This window comes from Adiantum capillus-veneris, chromosome 28 (genome assembly GCF_014529385.1).
Source record: "Adiantum capillus-veneris isolate H3 chromosome 28, ASM1452938v2, whole genome shotgun sequence".
NCBI classification, from domain to species: Eukaryota; Viridiplantae; Streptophyta; class Polypodiopsida; order Polypodiales; family Pteridaceae; genus Adiantum; species Adiantum capillus-veneris.
The window spans coordinates 54,479,888-54,490,787 of NC_140958.1; the positions used below are offsets into that span (position 1 = coordinate 54,479,888).

General features: G+C 42.7%; 1 long non-coding RNA gene across 2 annotated transcripts; it reads left to right on the forward strand.

The window, feature by feature from the left end:
• Positions 1–4,942: 4,942 nt before the first annotated feature.
• On the forward strand, positions 4,943–10,515 carry LOC147420473 (uncharacterized). Of its 2 annotated transcripts, XR_015186947.1 has the most exons (3): positions 4,952–5,474; positions 8,821–8,936; positions 9,205–10,507. It is a non-coding gene; the product is annotated as an uncharacterized LOC147420473 (long non-coding RNA). The 2 variants fall into 2 exon arrangements; XR_015186948.1 differs by having other exon boundaries at positions 4,943–5,474; positions 8,821–10,515.
• Positions 10,516–10,900: the final 385 nt, after the last annotated feature.

A 10,900-nucleotide genomic window follows, 5' to 3' on the forward strand; every position in this document is an offset into this window, starting at 1 on the left:
CTCTCTCTCTCTCTCTCTCTCTCTCTCTCATTCCAAGAGGGGGTGCCCAAATTTGAGGTTGGGGATCCTAATTAAATGTAGTTTTGATGTTGCTTTTCATCCCTAATCTTTTGGGGTTTGGATATCATTTGAATTTGATACTTCTCTATTTCTGTTTGTATTTGTTTGTTGGATATCTGACAACTGGTTGTTGTGCTTGCTAGCTACTGGCTGGATATGCATTGGCTAACTTTGAACCTTTTCTGGTCTCTACAATTTGATGTTTTTTTTTTTTTAAATCTAGCAGGATATAATACTGCCTTCTGTTACAAAATTATTTAAATCTTCTGATGTTTTCTTAGCTTAGTGTTTCTCTTTTGCTGAGCTCGGATTTGCTTGTACTGGTTGAGTATTGGTCCTTGATTAGGCTCGGATCTACTTGTATTGGTTGAGTATTGGGCTTAAAATCTTTTACTTTGGTGATTCTTTGATAGCACTAACTCTTAAAGATCTATATGTACTGAGGAACTCCACTTCCTTCATGATAATAGGAAACTAGTATTCAATTGCTTCTATGAAATGTGGCATCTTTCTAACTTAATTGGTTGGTTTGATACTAAGCTCTGATATGGTCTACCTAAGGTTTTGCTCATTCTAAATGGTTTGCATTATGTTGGCTTTTGGAGGACTTTGGCTCTCCTAAGTTGTTGACTTTGGGAATATTCTCTCTATTGAGTAGATTTTGCCCCACTATTTGAAGGGGCCATAGAATATGCTTGTAGTTGCAAAACATGGCTTCTCAAATCACTTTGAAATTTTGCATACAAGTTATGGTTAGCTTATGGATGGTTTGACTGGTTTGAACTCTTTGTGTTACATGCGCACTTCACTTGTGCTACATGGACATGCTTTTGCTATAGTCTAGCATGAGTCATTAGCTTAGGAGTGAGCCTGGCACCTTTGTGCTCCTCTAGCAGGACGTGCATGTCCAGCCGGTCAATCGAATGCATACCCTCTCTTGCACAATACAACATTTTTAGCACATGCACTTACCACGTGTGAACCACCCCTAGCATGGCATTATTGATTGATTTTCAGCCTAGTTTTAAGGTAGCGCTAGCAGAATGAGAAAAGGCAGCAATAGCAAAAGACCTGCAATGCCAACAATTGCAGACCAACTAGCCAGCAATTTTAGCCCTCTTCTCAGCAGCATTTTCAGCCAAGTGAAACCAGAGTTTCCAGTTTGAAGCGCCAATAGAACCATAGCCTCTAGCCTCGTCGTGGTTGCATACACCTTACCATCGACACCGCTAGCAGTTTTCAACATTCATTTGTAGTGTCATCGTCGTCGGCATAGTACCCCAGCTCCTAGTACCCCTTGTGCCTTGGCTCGGCATAAGGATCCACAGACCTGTGAAGAACCTTGTCGTCATCGTCGTTGTCGACATAGATCCACCGAACCCATCAGTGCCTCATCGTCGACATCATCATCTTCGACATAGACTCCATTAGTACCTTGTCGTCGACATAGACCCAACAATACCCGTCGTTGTCATCATCGTCGTCAATATAGAACCTATCAGTACCTTAGTACCCACAGTACCATCAGTACCAGTATTCAACATCAGAAGCGTCCGTACCCATTAGCATCACTATCTCAGTATTTAGTCATTATTTCAGCATTGTGCAAGAATAAAGAAAGTATTTCTCTGGCAACAGAGCAAGGGGACCCTTGAGGGCTTGGGAACCGATATTCGGTGTCGTCTCTTTTCTCTCTCTTTTCCTTTCGGTTCAATTTAGTCTTTCAAGTGAAGTAAATTGTCCCTTGCGTTAATGCGGTGCACTATATCCGAGCTAAATCCTTAAACACTTCCGTTGCACCCGACATTGGTATTAGAGCTCTGCGCGTGCTTCGGCTTCTCGAACCCAAGGAAAGAACCTAAAGAAGAACCAAGAACCTCAAGAACTCAATCAAGAGCCCAAGAACCAAAGAACCATTAAGAACCCAAGTAGAACTAACAACCCAAAGAACCTCTCCCGGTTTTTTTTCCTGAAAGAATCTTTGAGTCTCGATTATGGACTTATTAGCTCCCATATCTTTGAAGGAAGATCGACATCAGATACACAAAAATCCAGATCTTGAGTACTAGGATATACTTGCCTTGTATGCAGATATGGAAGAAGTTGGAGACATGATCCCTAACCTCTTCTGCCTTTGCATTCGCATGTAATGTGCATCCACTTCCGTCGACAAGAAACCCTTGGAATTACGTCTGATTACCGTTACCTTTTAGCTTCACTCGCAATGTTTTCACGAATGACTATTCGAGTGGTAGTACTTGCTCACAAGGCATAGTCAGCACCAAGGCTCGTATTTGCGACGGTAGTAAGCCTACCTAGTAACTCGGTTAGTCGGTGTTAACATCTCAACAGTACCTACATCCATAGTATCCACCAGTTTGGAGGAGTTTTCATTGGCAATGCATCCATGAGCATCAGAAAAGCATCCCAAGATAGAAGTTTGGCAGTTGTGCCTCACCTTTAACTGGGGGGATGTCATGTGCGCACTTCACTTTTGCTCTGTGGACATGCTTCTGCTACAGTCTAGCATGAGTCATTAGCTTAGGACTAAGCCTGGCACCTTTGTGAGCCTCTAGCAGGACGTGCATGTCCAGGCCGGTCAATAGATTGCATACCCTCTCTTGCACAGTACAACATTTTTAGCACATGCACTTAACGCGTGTGATCCACCCCTAGCAAGGCATTATTAATTGATTTTCATCCTAATTTTAATGGGATCGTGGACTCTCAATTCAGCCCTGCTCGACCGAGGTTTTGTTGCCTATATAGGCAGCTTGGCATCGCTAGGAGAGTGAGAAGAGGCAGCAATAGCAGAAGACCTGCAGCGTTGGCGTTTGCAGACCTGCTAGCAAGCATTTTTAGCCCTCTTCTCAGCAGTGTTTTCAGCCCAGAAAGCCAGTGTTTCCAATTTGAAGCGCGAGCAGAGCCGTAACCTAGCCTTGTTGTGGTTGCAGACCCCCTTACCATCGACACCGCTAGTAGTTTCCGGCATTTAGTTGTGGCATCGTCGTCAGCACACTACACTAGCTCCTAGTATCCCTTGTGCCTTGGCTCGACATAAGGATCCACATACCCATCAAGAACCTCGTCCTCGTCGTCCTCCTCATCATCGTACACATAGATCTATCGAACCCATCAATACCTCGTCGACATCATCGTCTTCGACATAGACTCCATTAATACCTCGTCGTCACATCATCGTCGTTAACATAGATCTAGTAGTACCCGTCGTTGTCATTATCATCGTCGACATAGAACGTGTGAGTACCTGAGTACCCCGCAGTACCATTAGTACCATCAGTACTAGTACCCAACATCACTAGCATACATACCCATTAGCATCAGTATCTCAGCATTTAGTCATTGTATCAGCATTGTGCAAGAATAAAGAAAAGTACTTGCTATAGCAACAAAGCAAGGGGGCCCTTCAGGGTTTGGGACCCGACATTTGGTGTCATCTCTTCTCTCTCTCTCTCTCTCTCTCTCTCTCTCTCTCTCTCACACACACACACACACACACACACACATGGGTCTCTCACTGTTTTTAGGGTTTTGCCACTACTTCTTTGCTATTTTTAGGGTTTTGAAATTGCCTTTTGGTTGTTTTTAGGGTTTCATCACTATTTTTTGCTGGTTTTAGGGTTTTGAAATTGTTTTTTTCCTATTTTTAGGGTTTTGTCACTGTTTTTTGCTGTTTTTTAGGGTTTTGTCATCATTTCTTGATGTTTTTAGGGTTTCGTCGTTGTTTTTTGCTGTTTTTAGTCTTTCAAGTGAAGTAAAGTGTCCTTGTGTTTGTGTGGAGTACTAGATCCGAGCTAAATCCTTAAACACTTCCGCTGCACTGACACTTTGAAAAATTAAAAGGTTACTTTAAAGGAAAGATTTTCAAAATTTCAAGATCATATGGTTACTACTTTGAGAATGCAGTTTTGGCGAGGAAATTTGAGTGGGAATTACTTGAGATTTGCTCATACTTTTATTTTGAGTACTATTTAGGATAGTACTGTCCATGATCCAATGTTTTTTTTTCCTTGTATCAATACCTCATGAGCCCTAGTCAAGAAAGTTTGAGTACATGGGAAAGTGAAGATGGCCTTAAACTTCTCATTGCCGTTGCACTCAAGTTTAGGATTGCATGGTAAAAGAAGGTAGCAGGGTTGCACTTGAAGCCATATTGACCAAACTCTAACTGCCCGACATTTGTGCCAAAGCAACCAGTAAGAGTCGGAAAGGTACTATCTCCAAAGTCAAAAGGTGTTGTGGTTGCATGCTTCAGCCCCACTCTTTGCTTGGTAAATGAATGGCCCGCAGTGAATGCCAAGGCATCGTGATTTTCTCCGGATGGGCATGTGATCCATGTGCCATGTACAAAGGTCGTGTTTATGTCGTGGATCGCATGCCCATCCAAAGAAAATCACGATGCCTTGGCATTCACTGCGGGCCATTCATTTACCAAGCAAAGAGTGGGGCTGAAGCAACCACAACACCTTTTGACTATGGAGATAGTACCTTTTTGACTCTTATTGGTTGCTTTGGCACAGATATCGGGCAGTTAGAGGTTGATCAATATGGCTTCAATTTCTCACTTCAACCCTTGGCCCTTGTAAATGATGGTGAAGAAGATTTGACAGTTTTGTCGATTTCGAATGAGATGATGAATAAAGTTGACCTTCTTTTACCATGCAGTCCAGAACTTGAGTGCAACGACAATGAGAAGTTTATGGCCACCTTCACTTACCCATGTACTCAAACTTTCTTGACTAGGGCTCATGAGGAGTTGATACAAGAAAAAAAAGACCATGGGATCATGCATGATGGACTTGTATAACTTTTTGTCTTTGGAAAAGGCAAAGCTATACAATCTTTAGTGGCAGATTTTCAAATCATTTCATGATGGCTTCTTGATCTGCTCACCAGGGGCCATTGAGGATGTGGACAATTTGCTCTGTTATTACACAGTTGGAGGGTCTAGTAGTGGCCCTGTTGTGCCTACTCACTTACCTGGCTACAGAATCGGAAATCACAATAGAGCCTTATCACATAAAGATTGTAATCTAGTTACATCTACTGATTCTCCAGCCTTTGTCACCATGTACTCACATTATATCCTACCCTGGTTACGTTCAAGAGAGAGCAATTTCTGGTTTGATTACAATGTAGCACCATTTGAGAGATGGCTGCAGAAGCACAGTCTTGTGTGGAGAGCTGAGAAGAGTAGCAATATATGGGTTGGGGATGCATGTAGAGTTTGTGGAATGCTGGAAGAACAATGAAAGGAGTTCTAGTGAAGAGTGGCTGGGACAGCACAGGGAAACTCAAACTGCAGTACGAGGTTGTCACACCGTCTTCAACCATAAGAGCTTTGTAATTGAGACTTGCTGTTACAAGCTATGGACAATCAACTTGAGCAGGAGGTACGTTTTGATCTGGCAAGGATGCAAATTTTTCAAATGTTTGCACCAGCATGATTTGAAAGTTACAAAAGCTCTGGATACTGATTCAGGTATATCAACTAATACTTTATGTCCAATTTTGTCCTATGGACACCAGCACAAGTATATCAACTAATACCTTCTCTCCAAATTGGCCCACAGCTTTGCTGTAATTCCTAATAAATATAGCACTGCATGCATGTGCATTGTTTTGTTGCTGCATAGTTGGCCTACTTTTGCTGCTTATACTCGCTAGGTCATGAAGGTGGCCTGCTGGGAAAAGTCTGGACTCCTGCCTGCATGCGGAGAAGCACAGTGGCGGAGTAGGTGGGATTTTTCAATAAAGGTGGCTTGTGGGATTGATGCCTTTGAAATCCACATCATTCCGAGTCTCTTGCTCTAAGCAAGCCCAGCCTGACATTTATGAAGTAGGACTTTGGGCAAGGAGTGCATGTGCCCTGGTTTGAGCATGCTTGTTATAAGAACTGCAAAGCATGTGGATGAGAGATTGGTTGTTGGGGTGGTTGGTGTATGCCTGTGGATGAGGCATCCCAGGTCATCAATAATATAAGGTGAAGGAAGTCAGGTGCTCTACTCATGCTCTTGTGTCAAGTTCTGATGAGAATCTGGGCAAAAGTCAATACTCATGATGGTCTCCTCATCACAGCCATTTGAACTTTAGGTCGTGGTGTAAAAGGTGATTTCAGTCGTAGTTGGGAAGATCACTCACACATGGCAATGTGGAGAAGTTGCTTGCACTCGCAGCGTGCAGTTCTCACTTGGACTTGTAGTGTGCACAGCTTATTCACAGTTGCAAAACTTATTGATACTCACAGCATACACTAAGTGCAGGTGAGAATGAGTCAGTACAATTTTGGCCTCACTTGAGCTGGGCTTTGGGTTGCATTGTGATAGTCCAGTTCTACAAGTCTTAATCACATTGTGACCAAAACGAAAAAAATTGTCTACTTCCGGCTCACACTCTGCTGATCGAGGACACCTACAGCATGTCCAAACAATTTGTCATTTGGTCCACATGTAGCACATGCTTGATAACCTTTAGCTGGATCTTGTTTAGGCATTTTTCCAATAGAGAATGCTGTGATATTTGTAGGCTTATTTCCAGTTGCAGGCTTATTTCACTTTACTTCCCTGTGAATCAGCAGTTGATTGAAGCGACAAGACTAATTAGGATATGTCATACCAATCTTTTAATGAATCGGTTTCATGTGTTTGTGGATCTCTAAAGAAGGTGAGAATTGTTTGGCTGTGTTTAAGCTCCTTAGGGTTTGTTCCTTTCAAGTAATATGCCCAATTGGGAAGATTGGCTCTCCCAGCTATACAAATAAATTTCATTGACATTGGCTGGTCCATCATACGCTCCTAAACTTGTTTTTAGTTTCCTTAGTCTGTCGGTGCTATCACTCATCAGCAGTGAATCTGCCTTAGTCATATGTGGTTTTGGCTGGAGCTTCTACTTGTTTCTTCAGTGGTTTCACTGAAGGCTTGTTCCAAGTTCCTCCATTTGAGTTCACTTTCAAGTTGGAGACGAGTAGTCGTTTTTTCTGTACTCGTTGCTAGCGATTGCTTCCACGGCTGAGCCATTGGTAACTCATTGCTTACTGGAATAAGCTGGAGCTTCTTTCGGCTATTTCAGAGTTAGATTCAGATTAGTCAAATGTATACAGACTTCTGATGACCAGACTTAAGACTAAGGAAAAGACTTCAGAAGACCAGAATTCAGATACCGACAACTGGAAATATATTCAGATTCAGAGAACATATGGAACAACTGGAATTGTATTAATGAGACTCAGATTCAGATACAAAAGTGAGATACAACTGGAAATAAATTCTGACTCGAGAGTATAATCAGATGCTAAGGCTTGATAAGAGATTACAACTAAGCTCAAGAGCTTGCTGGTTAGGAAACAACCAAGACTCATGTTGGTTTCCTATTTATAGGTCCCGGGACTGGCCTTTGACAACTTTCTTTGAATTTTGTGATATACAAAATCCTAGATAGCTGGTATGAAATCATCTTTTGCGTTTGCCCCTTCCTTTATCTCATGGCTTCTTCTGTCCAGGTTGCTACTCCTCCCGAACTGGTGGTTGCTTGGTGCCGGCAGCGGCATTCTCTCTCTGGATAAGTAGATGAATGGTCTCCTACTCCAGATGCTCCTTTTGCTCCGTTAGCATCTCCATTTCATATGGCATTAGGACGTGCCAGGTCTTTGTGTCTGGATTGTACAGGGTTTTCTTTCCTTTAATAAGTCTGGCTCTGGCCAGCTTGTGGCGTATTGAAGCCGTTCGGATCCACCCTGCTGGATCTGGCTGATTCATTTTGATTCGGGCTTCAAAGAGGACTTCAGCCATTTCTTTGAATTGAGGCTCAGAGCTGGCTTTATTGGCAAATTCCTTTTCAGGAACCCTGGATCCCTGTATTGGTAGATGCATGAGCTCATTAGTGTATTTTATGAGCAAGCTGATCTGTGCTTTCCATTGACCCATCATGTCTCTGAAGTTGATGAGGTCATTCTTCAGCTCCGCAATTGTGCTTTTCTGTTCTGTATCAGCAAGTGTTGTCTTCCAGGCCACCCACAGGGCCTTGCTCTATTCATAGCACTCTCTGATTTGATCTACAATTTGTATGTACCTCATCTGATCGGCTGGTTCATTGTATACTAATATAAGGCATGATAGAACCTTGGCATTTCATTGGAAGTGCATACATTAGGATTGGAGAGTCTGGCACTGCTTCAATATAGTTCATTACGATCTGGTTTTCTTGTTGCAGGCATTGTTTTCAAGGAGGTTGGCTACCTGGTGGTCCAAAATTCGTTTGGCTATGTGTAACTTTATCAGGACCCTTTGATGTCTTGCATACACTTGTATGCAGGTTGATTCCTTAGTAGCATATCGAGTCGAACCCCTAGACTCTGAACGTTCATCGTGGTGAGTTTCTTTGGCTGGGGGCTGACTGCAGCCTCTGTGTCGGTTAGAATGTATTCTGGTATTCTATCGAGTACCTGAATCATGTTAGGATGTGAGGGGAGACTGCTTGTCTGTTGGTTATGGTACTGAATGGCCTTCCATTGCTTAACCATTCTTTTGGCCCCTACAAATAGCATTTGATATCTCTCTAGATCTGAAAAGACATCATTGTTCTGAAGGTACGTTTTGATCTGGAGTGCCTTTTCTTGGCGCAAGCTTTTGCTCAGATTTTTAAATTGATTAGAGAAATCAGAACTGTGGTTTGATTTTGGCTCTGTCTGCACAGCCGTTCCTTTGTCTTTACATGTAAGCGTCTTTTGCTGCTAATTTTCAGGCTGATGGTTTGGGGGTGCCTGCTCGTGCCCTCCCTTGGTTTGATCAACCGGTGTCAGGTGTAGCAGAAGGATTTAAGGATTATTGCTCGGATCTAGTACTTCGCACTAACACAAGGTTATTTTACTTCAGTAGAGAGAAACTGAACTGAATGAAAGAGAGAGGGAGAGAGAGAAAAGAGACATCACCGCATGTCGAGTCCCAACCACCCTCAAGGGCCCCCTTTCTCTGTTGCCACAACAAGTACTTGCTTTATATTACTTACCCAATGCTGATGAATAAACGCTGAATGCTTGATGCTGATGAGATATGGTGCAAAAACATTGGTTGATCTGATGCAAAACGTTAGGCTGATTTGATGCAAAATGTTGGGTTGAATCTGTAGGTGCTAATGATGCTGGAGGGAAAAACGCTAGGGTACTGACGGGTACTTGGTACTTAGTAATGGGTCCTGATCTTCTGATCTTCTCATCTTCAGATGCTCCAAATGGGGACCAAGGGGTTGCTTATATAGGTTCTTTTGCAATTTGCCCTATTTAACTTTGTAAATGTCATGTCAAAGTCACTTATCAATAAATGACTTAAAGTGACTGTTCATATCTTTATATGCTTAAGTGACTGTATTGTGCAACTGAGGTTATGCAACTATGACCTACATGATCATGCACGTCCTTCTAGAGGTTCACAAAGTTGATATTCTTCTTCGTCTTCATCATCATCTATATTTGTACAAAATTGCTTAATGAAAGAGATAGAGAGTGCACGTCACACGGGATGAGGAGTGGTGGAGTTCCACCCCGAGAGCACTGGCCCCAAACCTTGGCGCCCCTTTGGATATTTCTTTATATTACTTGAACTCAGTACATTGTTGTTACTCCATCCTCTGCAGCTTCACATTGAAGCGTGCCAGAGAATGAGCCCTTGGCTCAAATTTAAAGGCCCTTGGTCTCTTAAAGGCAGTTCCATGAAAAGCTTCAAACTCAAAATCATATGGCCCCAAAAGCACTAGTGCTAAAAGCTGCCAGTGCATTTTGTGGAAATCCGTACAAGTGCCACGTCAACACAACGAACGTAAAATGTGGAATTTTCCATTGTTTGCTAGTCAGCACAACTAACGTGAATTGCAAAAATCTATTCATACAACTGCCATGTCATCAACTCTCCACGCAAGAGATTGAGAGTGTGCACGTGCCGTCCCCCAGTGGTTGGCACATCACAATGCAACACAAATGCTCACATATGCATGTTACAAGACAACGAACAGCGAGGCTGAGCACTCCCTTGAGACAGACGGTTTGCGGTATTAAGCTACTCAACGACTACCTCGTCACTCCCCGCACAAATAACCTAAAAAGGTCGAGGCCATGAGTTCAGAGAACTGGTACAACCAAACGCTCCCCAAACCGCGGTGTGCGTCGCTTTGAGGTTCAAGCATACAACCAAACGCTCCCCAAACATCCCGTCATTCGGAGGTTTTCAAACATACAACGAAATGCTTCCCATACATCCCGTCTGCGTTGTTCCGAGGTTTTCAAGCATACAACAAAACGCTTCCCGGACATCCCGTCTACGTGGTTTCGAGGTTTTCAAGCGTACACCGAAACACTCCCAAGACATCCCATCTGCGTTGTTTTGAGATTGAGACAATACCAAAACAACATTTCTCACTACTCCACCCAGGACTTAATCACCAAGCATTGAAACCATTATTAAAACAAGAATCAAACAGTTTCAATCGACACTAAGACGTGTTCAAAACAGATACCATCCATTTCAAACAGATTCCAAACATGATCACCAAACAAGTTCTCAAAAACATTCAAAAAACTGAAAACATTCTCGACATTAGTCGAGCTCTAAAGTTGACAGGGCTTCCGTTCTGAAACCTACACCAAAATTAGGGTTAGTTTTCTTCCATAAATTTGTACATGGTCCATAAGCTCTTGAATAGTCGAAAGCCGCCTTGACAGACAACGTTCCTACGGCGGTGATGGTAGTCCCAAGATGTACCAATCACACTGGATCTCCAAGATTTTCGGTTCGAGAAGAGACACTTGCTAAAAGATGTCAAGAAATTTCAA